Raw genomic sequence first — 12,410 nt, 5'->3', positions numbered from 1 at the left:
CATCTTTTACTGGACCAGATTCGTCAAAGCCCTCTCCAGCCTGACCTTGAATGTTCGTGTGGACACTGCCTGACTACCCTTGTTATAAAAAATGCCCTCTTTGTCTAAATTAAATCTACTCAAAGCTTTAAAACCCTGTCATATGCCCTATCACTTCAAGCCTTGGTAAAAGGTCTCCCTCCTTCATTCTTGTAAGTTTAAGGGGCCTCAAAGAAGTTTGCCTGGATTGTTTTCTCCAGGCTGAACAGATCTACCTCTCTCAGCCTCTATAGGAGAAGTGTTCTAGCCCTCTGACAATTTTTTTTTTGAGGTCTGTGACTTGATAGTACTGGGGCCCCAGAGCTGCAGTTCTCTGGGTGGGGTCTCACAACAGCAGAGTGTGGGAATTGCTTCCTCATCCTGCTGGCTATGCTTCTTTTTGTGCCACTCAGGGTATGATTGCTTTTTTGTAAGCACAGATAGCTGGCTTATGTCCAGTATCCCGAAGTCTTTCTCCACAGGGCTGATCTCAGTCCTTTCATTCCTTAGCCTGTGCTGGTATCAGGGATTGCTCCGGTGCAGCACCTTTCACTTGGCCTTGTTGACCTTCATGGGGTTTGCACAGGTGTATTTGTCAAACCTGTCAAGATCCCTCTGGATGGCATGCCTTCTTTCCCTCAAGTATATCAACTGGACCACTTGGCTTGGTGTCATCTGAAGATATGCAGATAGTGCATTTAATTCCACTCTCTGCTCTTAATGAAGATACTGAGCAGTATCCATATTAATATGGATCCCTGAGGAACACCACTTGTTACTGCTCTGTATTTGGAAATTGCGCTGTTGACTGCAACGGTTTGGGCATGGCTGTCCAGCCGAGTTCTTCTCTATTGAGTAGTCAGTCTGCTAAATCCGTATCTTTCCAGTGTAGAGGCAAGGATGTTACAGGGGACTGTATCAAAGACCTTGCAGAAAGTAGGTGATGTGTAGATCTTCCCTTGTCCCTTTATGCAGTCATTCCATCATAGAAGGTCCCTAGATAAGTCAGGCACAATTTGCCCTTGATGAAGCCATGTTGATTGTCGCTCATCACTTTCCTGCCTTCAGCATGTTTTGACGTGTCTTCCAGGAGCATCTGGTCCATGATCTTATCAGGCACTGAGATGGGGCTGAGAGGTTGGTAGTTCCCAGGGTCTTCCTTTTTTAACCTTTTAAAAATGGGTGGGATGTTTCTATTTTTCCAGTTGCTGGGGCCTTTGACTCTTGAGACTTTTCAGATATGGTGGAGAGTGGCTTAGCAACTACATCTACTTATTTCCTCAGGAGCCTGAGATGCATCTCATTGGGTCCCATGGACTTGTGTACATTCAGGTTCTGCAGATGGTCTCAAACTTTGACTTTTCTTATGATGGGAGAGACTTCATTCTTATTTCCTGCATTGAGGTTCAGGGACTTAAGAGATGAAGGAAAAGCAATTGCCAGTGAAAATGGAGGCAGAAAAGTCGTTGCGTATCTCGGTTTTCTCATGTCAGTTATCACTAGATCCCCTGTCTCATTTATCAGGGGGCGCATAATTTCTTTTGTCTTTCTTTTCTATTACCCTAACCGTAGAAGCTGTCTTTACCATTCACATCTGTTACAAGAATTCAGCTCCAGCTGTGCCTCAACATTTCTGATCCTACCCTACACTCCCAGAGAGCATGCCTATATTCTTCCTAGTGTATGTGTCCCTGCTTCTTAACCTAAGGTTTAGACCATGTGCTCAGGTTTACAGAAAACATTTAAACTGGAAGGACCTTCAGTAGAAAAACATGCGTCATCTTGATGGAAATCGCTCTTAACTTCAAACATAGTTTATTTGAGAATGTTACTTTCTTAGGTTGTTTTTAATTATTCTACAGATTTGAGTTCTTAGATTCTTTAGGAATATTTTATTTTAGAGGCTGGAGAGAAGTCATGAGACTTTCTAAAACAAAGTGGGGCAGCTTCCCCCTCCCACTCGGTTTTGAGATGAAAAACTGTTTTTGGAAGCAGAAGCTGGTGAGAAAACTGAGCTTTCTGCTCTATGTGAAATTTTGCTTATTCCTTAAAAGATGTAGCCAACTTAATGTACCCTGTTTGTGCAGCTTCCTGGGGACAGCAGAGGAAAATTTGGCCAAGCATCATTTTTAACTTTCTTAGGTGATGCTGAGCACCAACAGGGAGGCAGTTAATTCGGGTCCTGTTTTCTTGTAACTGGAGTAGGCTTCTAAATCAGCCAGCTATTAGGGAGTTTGTGCCTGCCTGTTTTTTTAGCTTCTGATAAGAGTATGGCTGTAACAGAGGAGCTGGACTTTTCTAGTAATACCTTTCTTGGTTTAAAGAATTTTATTCTGCTTGTTTTTATTTAAAAATGTCAATTGTAATAAAGCACTGAGGAGCTGTATTTTGGAGAAGAAAAATTAGGCAGTGGGTGATCGGACAGCTGTCGTGTGTAGGATACTGAAGTTCTCAATGCTGTCAAGTTGGCTCTGCTGTAGGAGTTTACCAAATGGTAACAGTAATGCACTAAAACAAAGTGGAACATATTTCAGTGCTGCACATGTGATCCAGCATTATGTATTATGTTTTGTTGTGGTGGGTTGTTTTGTTTTGTTTTTTTTTGTTTGTTTGTTTGCTTGGTTTTTTTTGGGAAGAGGGAGGGAGAAAGTAGTGAGTTTGTATCTATTAAAATACACCTTTAAATGAAAGGAGGGAAAAATCCTACTGCTGAATGTGAGGAGTCAGGTATGTGTTAAGATCTGCCTGTTTGTGGATTTAACAACATTGTTACTGAGACCCTCTACCTGCAGTCCGTAGCAACTGCGACTTTTAAAGAGAATTTGCTCATTGCATGCTTGTCAGTAGCAGGTGTTTTTTTTTTTATGTTTTTCATATAGCTTGTGAAGGAAAATGGGGAGTGAAACAAAAGCTGATATATATTTCCCTGCTGTTACATGTTTTGCAGAAATAAATGTTACAATCACCATTTAAGGGGCACAGTAGTGATGCTTTTTGTAGTGCTTAGGCCATTCTCAGCACTTCAAAGTCATTTTGTTGTTCTAGCTTCTCCTGTTTTTGTTTTTTTATTTTTTTTTTTTAGTTATTTTTTAGACTCACTTTATAACTAGTGGAAAGTCAAAATCTTTGCATTTAAAGAGAAGTTCTGTAGTAAAGGCAGTTTGACTTTAGATTGTGTGTACTATGGTCTGTGAGAGATGAGGGAGTATAAGTGAGAAGGAAGAAAATACACTCCTTGTAGGCTTAGTAATTTCAGGCTTTTGTTCAGTTGAACTTCATGATCAATTTTGAAATCTTTTATACTCAGGTTTCTCTTTTTCATTTTTCCTGAAATACTGATTCCTGAATAACAAAGCAGTTCACTGTAGCTCTTAATTTTTATTTTTTATTTCTTAATAAGTAGCTATGTTTGATTTTTTTTTTTTTTTTGGTATCAGTGGAATTGACACTGGTTCTAACAAGCTGAGGGACCTTTGAATCTCTGAACCCTGCTATTGAAAACTCTTCACTCAGAAAAACAAAAGTGGTGGAGGCATTTAATAAAAAAACAAGCCCTCCCTCCCCAACCCAAGACACAAGCCAAACCACAAAACTAGTGAAAACAAATAAGCCATAAATGCACAGTAGTATACTAAAATCCAGGGAGTGAGTACAGGATATAACCTGATTATAGCCTTAGCCAAAACTTAGTAAAATGTGTTGGGAGAAGTATTTTTAATTTATTTTATTCTGCTGTCTATTTGCTGCTGGACATGGGCAGAAACAAGGCACTGAAACACATCCTTCCCTTCCCCTCCCTTTTCCTTTCTTGAGTGCAGAGCTGAGTTTGCACTTTGTAGGCATGTAGATAACAGCACTGCAGTTCTACACCAAAATAATACTGGGTTAACAGATGTAGGAAACAAATAATGATTAGTTGGCATCATGTTAATTAAATATACTATTACAGTCTTGTTTAAACTATTGTTGAATGTAATTTCTGTGTTTTCGATGCTGTATAAAATTCAAGATATTATAAACATTAGTGGTTAGCAACTAACAATGTTTCAAGACTAAGTTATCTGATAAAGCTGCAGTTCAGTGGTTTAATTGGTGTGTCTCGCTTGGTCAGTTTGAAGTGCTCTCAAGAGATTTCATTACAGTATAATATGGTGCAAATTGCTAATTGTGAAAGTGGAGTTACAACATAGAAAAAATACAGATTACTGATGGTTTCAGTATTTTTTAAGCTGCTGATCTATCTTGCATTAAAATGACTGTTCTCAGTGTGGGTATTCTTTCAGATCGAAGTTGACATCATGAAAATCTGTAAGAACAGAAGTAGCAAGTTCCTCTGATCAGTGGACTGCTTAAAGCAGTTGACCAGCCCACACTGATACAAAGGATAAAACGTTTTAAGTTGTGAGTCAGTGTGTTGTAATCTGTTGGTAGCCATGAGAATGATGGTCCAAAAATCAGTGTCTTATTTTGTGTTTTGATGCTTTGATACTTCTGTGCTGTGATGCATCCAGTTTTGGCATTGTGCTTCCACTGAACTCCAAATTCATGTAACAGGTAAAATTGGTGTCCCAGATAAGTTCACTAAATCCTGTGTCATCATGGTTTTAAATATTAAGAGTCAACAGAAGTGGGTAACAAGGTTGAGTTGACAATGTTACAGTGTTGAAAGCAACAGGTATGGAAAGTGAGGTGATTAGACTGTAGGTGACACTAAAAAGGTATATTGTAACCCATTAGGTCTAGTGGAGTAGGCATTTTGGGGTAGATGCAAGGAGTGGTCTTGGACCTGAACCTGTAATCACTAAACCAAACTGTGAAGACTAGTATGTCTACCTGTGCAAGTTAGAGTAACCCACGAGTAATGCTGATGTTATTAAGTGTACTTGATGCATGCTTGTGTGAATTATTTGCATGAATACTTTTAGAATACCTACTGGCTTTTAAAATACATAAAATTGTTGGGTTTTCTTACTACTTTTAAGCAGAATGGATAGTAAAGGCAAAACAATTATACCACATTTGATACTGTGTGAAGTGACAAAAGATATGCTAACAAAGCTATGGTATCCTGACTTGCAGCACATGAAGATCAAATTTATCACATCAAAAAAATGATCACTCACTGTGTGATGAACTGATACAGTTGAAATTAGTAAGGGAGGAGGGGAAAAACATCAGGATACAATAATTGAAAAGCTGAACACAAAAAAAAACGTCCAGGTTATGTTGGAAAATCATTCTCTTTGATATTCCAGCTTATTTAGGGTCAGACTTTGGAGGAAGGAAATTTTAAATAAAAAGGAAATTAAATAAATAAAATAGAGCAAGTTTCTTAGTCTAGACAATTTAGGCGACTTTAACAAAGATTTACTCTTAAATTACTTTGACACACACAGTAATGGGAATCCATGGACGTGGCAGGATGGGTATGTTGTATAAAACGTGGTTGGAGCCCATTCCTCATCCATTAACTTTCGACTGATCTTGTGCGTGTTTGCATTTTTGTGATGGAGAAGCTGGTTTACCACTCAGGTCCTCATCCCACTGTCGCCACAACTATAGACATGCTAAGCAGAATTGAGTTTAATTTTAATGGGGCAGATGATATTAGGGACTAGTTTCACTGAAGTCTTAGCTGCTTATGGTACAGAATTTTAAGTTAAAAAGGGAACTATGTCTACAACAGGTCCGCTCCGTAGATGCGCTGAAAAGATAAAATCGGTGTGAATGGAAAATACAAAGAGAAAAAGATCTCTCTCCCCTTGTTGAAGACCTTAAATATCAGCTCTGTGGCAGAGCTCAAGTTCTTCCTTTACAGCCTTTACCTTCTGGTGAGCAAGAACCAGGCAGTATGCACAGTGTAATAGCACAGCTTCCCTCTCATACTGACATTCTCCAATATACTTTTCCCAACCAGCATTGCACATTGCCAGAAGTATTTATGTGAATCTAGAAACTGAAGTCCTGTATTCTGTTAAGTTAGTGAAACAGGGAGGTTTCCCTCCTGGGTTCACTCTGAACAAGTCAGTTATAAGAATGGACTCTGATCAAAGCAGAGAGGAAAAATCATGTGGCTGCCACAAAAAATTATTCACAAAAGAGCGTACTTGTCACTGTGCACTGGAAGTAAAAAAAAGTCACCGTGTGTAACAGCACCATCTGCTGACTGCTGCCATAGCACTTGCATGTTTGGTTCTAAACAGAATCTATGTGCTCATTGAATGCATTGTTTGTGGTTTGAATTTTTTTCTTTCTAGAAATTTTAATCTGTTTTTTCCCTTTGCTATTTTTCACTATAAAAATAGAGACACATAGAGGCAATTTTGTTAAGTGCAACTGATATCTAGATGGTATATATGAATATTGGGTGGAAAAAAAGTAATGGACATTGTTCCGAAATGATTACCAACTCCTTCTCCCCAAACCACAAGTCACTTCCTTCTGCCTGTTTTGTGTTTTTGTTAATGGCCATAGGTAAAGGCTGAATTCCCTGTACCATTTTTTATTTTTGAGTATTGTTCCTGATAACTTCAGCTGATTTCGTCTTGATGTCTTCATATCTGAGAATGCATAATATTTATTATCACTGCCCATCTGAACATTTTTCTTTAAAAGGGCCTGATAATTAATAGTTACCTGTATGGACAGGCTTCTGTATGCCTAAAATTTTATGTAAACTGAATTATAAGAGCTTACATGTAAATTTTGTGTAAACATTAAAATGCTAAAGATTTTTATAAATATAATTTTTTAATACCTTCAGGGTTGAAGCACAGTTAAAACATGCTGTGTGTCTGTAATGAAGAAAGTATTTCAGTCTTAAAATTCATATTGCTTCTCCTAGTTACTTGTACTGGCAGAGATACTGAGGAACAGGGAGGTAAAGATGCTTGCTGTAAGCAATTGCATGGGCCATTAGTTAAAATGAGTATTTAAATGGATAAATGATGCTCCCTCAGATTATAAACACAGAACTAAATTAGTAAAACTGCATAACTCAGCACAGTTGGTTTATGATTACTAGTTGGGTGTTTCAACCCCTAGCTGAAACATGAATACTGAAAATCTGTTCAAGTACTGTAGCATATAATTAAATTCTGTTGCTGTAACATCTGATACGTTATGCCATGATACCTGTCTGATTCTCACATTTATACTGAAATATTCATAATTCAGAATGAGTAATAGATTACTCATTATACTTGGGGAACTTAGGAAATAACACAAAAACAGATGGAAATGTGTGCCTGCCTTCTGTTGTTTCACTTGCACACATGAAGAAAGCCAGTACACAGCCATAAAGAACACCAGCAGTGTGACATTAATAAAGAAATGAAGTCAGATCTGTTGAACTATGTTTGTGTTGCAGTAAGACTTGTAATCAAAACCTTTGTCTCTTCACTTTCTGTTCTTCAGACCTTCATGTATTATTCATATAACCATGAGTCAGGTATACCTGTTTATGCAGACCTCATGCATGTTTGCTGTAATGTATGTAGCTTTTCTTATAAATTTTGGCCATTCAGTTTATGCAGCTGTTATATGCTTAACTACAAAATATGCTATTCTCCATTAGTGTAACACTCTGATTGTCACTTTGAATTGTCTTCACCATTTTATTTCTTGTTGCTCGTTTACCATCTTTTCTACTGCATCTCAGCTTGAATTAGATTATGCTATACATGCTGCAGGATTTTTGTTGTTGTTTTATGTTGGAAAATATCTTTAGAAGGGCAGGAGGTGAGAAACTTAAATTTACAGTTAGGTTGGTTTCAATACCACTTTGTGAATATTAAGCATAACATGCTTATCTACCTTTATTGAGAGGCTATATAGTTAAAGTTAGAGCAGTCTGATTTGTTGTGAAGATTCAGTCAAAATGTTTAACATAGCGGTACAATTTATTTTTTACATTTAAAATTTGAGAACAAACTATGAACTTTAGAGGCCTTTATGGTTTAAATGATACAAAGGAAGTCCTTGTACAACTGTGATGTAGTTTGCATCCTGACATGTAATTGTACTTCTCCTTGGTTCCCATCCACAGTTAAACAGGCCTGAAACTAGTGAAGGAGATTATGATCTTCTCTTCATTCTGCAGTAGCAAACCACTGGGAAATAGAAGAATGCCTCTCTTCCAGTGGAAGATTGTCCTTGAAATAATGCAAAGATAATTCCTAGGTTTCAGGCAATGTTCCATTTCAAGGGGTGTCATATCCCTTTTCTAGTTTTATATAGAGCTTTTTCAGAAAAAGTAAATTGTAGTCCATTGGATGAGTTCTAGTAATAAACAGTGGCAACTGTGGAGAGCTACTGGTGAGTAGTAGACAGCTACTCTGACTATGGTTTTCAAATTAGCAAAGTAATTTTCCATCAAATGAAGTGGTAAGCTGAGTGAGATACCACAATATCTGCTCTGGATTGAGCACTATTCAGCAGTTTTGTAACCAGCTGGAGGAAGGAAAAGGTAGCATTTAGTTGTAAAAAGTATTAAAGTAGCTACAGGAACAGGATTCAAAGGTATAAGCATAAAAAGAGGAAATCATGTGAAGGAGAAGCTCCCAAAGTAAACAGGATGACATTCAGAAAAAGGCAGTGACAAAATTCCTTAACTGCATTGAAATTATAATCTTTGCATATGTATTACACGTCTCAAGAGAGACTGTCTAGAATTACCCTTGGAGATTGTGTAGGAGCCAGTCATGGATCATGAGTGGATGTCATTAGGGGAAGGGGAGAAATCAATGCCACAGTTAGAGACTGTGAAGAGGGAAAGTGAGTTAAAGAATTCTGAAATATTCTTCTGTATGCTTCTGCTAAGGGCTTGGGCACTGCAGTTCTAGAAATATTTAGAAAAGAATGTCCCCAGAAGAGGGACAGAAGTAAAGAAATAGCAGAATGACTTAAGCAAAATGTTAAAGGAAATAATTCTAAATTCAACCAGAGAAAAAGGTGATGGACTTTATGTATGTAAGAAATAAGTATACGAGAGAATGAGAATTGACTTTCACACAGGCAGGCAGAGCAAGCATCATTCAGACTTAGCATAGGTGTAGTTATGTAGTTCCTTCCAGCTGTGTTTTTGATTAGTATGATGGTTAAAATTAGCTTACCTTCATTCTTGCACAGTATTGTTAAATAGCTGTTGCAGCTCCAAAGGATCTGCACTAAGACATACAAACTTAAGTTTACAAGATTTTATATATAAACTTCCGTGACTGCACTAATGTGATTTCTTGGACTACTGCTTGTGAAAGTGGTGTAGTTGTATATTCCCAGTAAATCAATGCTCTCTGGAATGTGTAGGGGGTAGAGAGGAGTGCGGAACTTTAGTTCTGGGAGAAAATCTGAGCAGATTGATAACACTGTTGCTTGATTGGTAGCGCTGTTGCTTGAAGTAGTCTTGCTTCAGTTGTTCAGACGTAACATGAAAACCACACTGAAATCAAGATTTGCAAACCCACCTAAATGTGACTTCAGGAAAAGTAAACCTTTTAGCAGAAATGGTTTGTTCCGACTTGTTCATCTTGCTGTATCCACTATACTTCAGATGCAGCAAGAAATGGAGACAAATTGCATTGTTTCTCAGTTGATCAATTAAGTATTAAATTTTCAAAAACAGTATTAGCTTAATTTTACTCCCACTGATGTCAGTAGAAGTTCTCCTGGGGAATAATGGTTAGTGCTGCAGTGTTTGAAATTAACACTCTTAATCAGGTGTTTTGTTTCTGAAGCAGCTATTCATATGGATACATTTAAGTAAATGTAGGTTGTGTGGGTGGAAACTGTGCCTGCTAATGCAAAATCTTTTTTTGTCCTTAGGATTTTAACTTTTTCATTCCAGTCTGGCTAATCCTGGCATTTGGGATATCATGTGAGATGATATTGTTTAGTGCAGAATCAAGGGCGATAGTATATCAGGAATACTTCACCAGAGATTCTAAGAAAATGTTTATTATTTGATATCATAGTAAAACACCAGAGGGTTTGGTGTGTTTTGGGGTTTGTGTTGTTTTTTTTTTTTGTGGTGTCCCCCTTGCCAAGCATTTAAGAGTTAACATATGTTAGTTACCCTGTTGTAGGACTGTCTCTGTACTGTGGTAGTGCAATACTGATAAATCGGAAAATGAACAAGTGTCAGTGTTTTACTTCCATAGCAGCATTTTTCATGTAGGTTGGGTGTGGTTATTTCAGTAATGACCAAGACCATGGTCTGCTGGGAAAAGCAATACATCTCTACGGCCATCTATGAAGTCGGCACCAGATGGTGGCATGGGGCTTCAGGAAAAATGACAACCATTTCTTTACCATTATTGTATTAACTTTCAGTTTTTCTCTTGTGTGTTTTCTGTAGAAAGTTACCTTCTTGTAACTTCAGGGACATGGTGAATTTATAATATAGATGCAGCTACTTTGAGGACTTCTGAGGTGTTAGATGGAAGATTCTGCATAATATATTTGCTTTAAAGAGTATGAAGTTTGGTTTTTGTTTTCTTTTTTTATGGGTATAACTCCAGAAAATTTTGGAATGCTTACAAAATAAGCTATGTAAATGTATATTCAGAAAAATGTATAGGTAGGCACAAATAGTCTGAGCTGAGGTGTCTATAAACCTCATAGAAGTGTTTCTTTGCTTTTATATTCTCAGGTTTGTGGCTTTTTAACATTTTAAGTGCTTGACAGAAAGTAAAAATGTAAAGAACTCTAACAGTAGTGCATGCCTAAAATGGAGTAACACAGATAATAATTGAAAGACTGAATAACTTGTTTCATTTGCTCTGAAAGTTGGCATGTGTATATGTGAATGTATACTGCAAGCTCTGTTCAAGTTATGATGATATTAGAGTTTAGCATTTTCCTCATCTTTGCTTCACTACTTCATGATCAAGACTGCATGTAGTTCTTCCTTAAATCCTTTTAGTGAGAATTGTAGAATCATAGAATAGTTAGGGTTGAAAAGGACCTTAAGATCATCAAGTTCCATCCCCCCTGCCATGGGCAGGTACACCTCACACTAAACCATGCCACCCAAGGCTCTGTCCAACCCGGCCTTAAACACTGCCATGGATGGAGCATTTACAACTTCCCTGGGCAACACGTTCCAGTGCCTCACCACCCTTACAGTAAAGAATTTCTTCCTTATATCCAATCTAAACTTCCCCTGTTTAAGTTTTAACCCATTACCCCTTCTCCTGTCACTACAGTCCCTAATGAAGGGTCCTTCCCCAGCATCCCTATAGGCCCCCTTCAGATACTGGAAGGCTGCTAGGAGGTCTCCATGCAGCCTTCTCTTCTCCAGGCTGAACAGACCCAACTTTCTCAGCCTGTCTTCATACGGGAGGTGCTCCAGTCATCCTTGTGGCCCTCCTCTGGACTTGTTCCAACAGTTCCATGTCCTTTTTATGTTGAGGACACCAGAACTGCCCACAATACTCCAAGTGAGGTCTCACAAGAGCAGAGTAGAGGAGCAGGATCACCTCCTTGAACCTGCTGGTCACGCTCCTTTTGATGCAGCCCAGGATACGGTTGGCTTTCTGGGCTGCGATCACATACTGAAGCGACTTATGTTCATTTTCTCATCGACCAACACCCCCAAGTCCTTCTCCGCAGGGCTGCTCTGAATCTCTTCTCTGCCCAACCTGTAGCTGTGCCTGGGATTGCTCTGATCCAGGTGTAGGACCTTGCACTTGGCATGGTTAAACCTCGTGAGGTTGGCATCAGCCCACCTTAGAAGCGTGTCGAGGTCCCTCTGGATGGCATTCCTTCCCTCCAGCATATCAGCCAAACCACCCAGCTTGGTGTCATTGGCAAACTTGCTGAGGGTGCACTCAATCCCACTGTCCATGTCAGCAACAAAGATGTTGAACAAGACCGGTCCCAACACCGATCCCTGAGGGACACCACTCGTTACTGGTCTCCAGCTGGACATTGAGCCATTGACCACAACTCTTTGTGTGCGGCCAGCCAGCCAGTTCTTTATCCACCGAGTGGTCCACCTATCAAATTGATCTCTCTCCAATTTAGAGACAGGGATGTTGTGTGGGACAGTGTCGAACGCTTTGCACAAGTCCACGTAGATGGCATCAACTGCTCTACCCCTGTCCATCATTTCTGTAGCCCCGTCATAGAAGGCCGCCAGACTGGTCAGGCAGGATTTCCCCTTAGTGAAGCCATGCTGGCTGTCACAAGCACCTAATTGTTTCTCATGTGCCTTAGCATGCCTTCCAGGAGAATCTGCTCAAAGATTTTGCCAGGCACAGGGGTGAGACTGACTGGTCTGTAATTCCCTGGGTCATCCATTTTCCCCTTCTTGGAAATGGGGGTTATATTGTCCTTTTTCCACTAATATTTAATATTCATACACTAATATCTGTATTTTAATTATATGTTTA

General features: G+C 38.9%; 1 protein-coding gene across 1 annotated transcript in view; it reads left to right on the top strand.

Moving 5' to 3' along the window:
- The window catches only part of LOC130601751 (CUB and sushi domain-containing protein 1-like), a 577,589-nt gene that overhangs the window by 350,793 nt on the left and 214,386 nt on the right, over positions 1-12,410 (top strand). The gene's annotated exons all lie outside the window — the stretch shown is intronic.

The sequence above is a fragment of the Pezoporus wallicus genome, unplaced genomic scaffold, assembly GCF_028554395.1.
Source record: "Pezoporus wallicus isolate ANWC-B61680 ecotype Strahan unplaced genomic scaffold, APGP_CSIRO_Pwel_v1 contig_6428, whole genome shotgun sequence".
Classification (NCBI taxonomy): domain Eukaryota; kingdom Metazoa; phylum Chordata; class Aves; order Psittaciformes; family Psittacidae; genus Pezoporus; species Pezoporus wallicus.
Note: the sequence above shows the minus strand (reverse complement) of the source record. Positions and strands in the feature narration are given on the sequence as shown.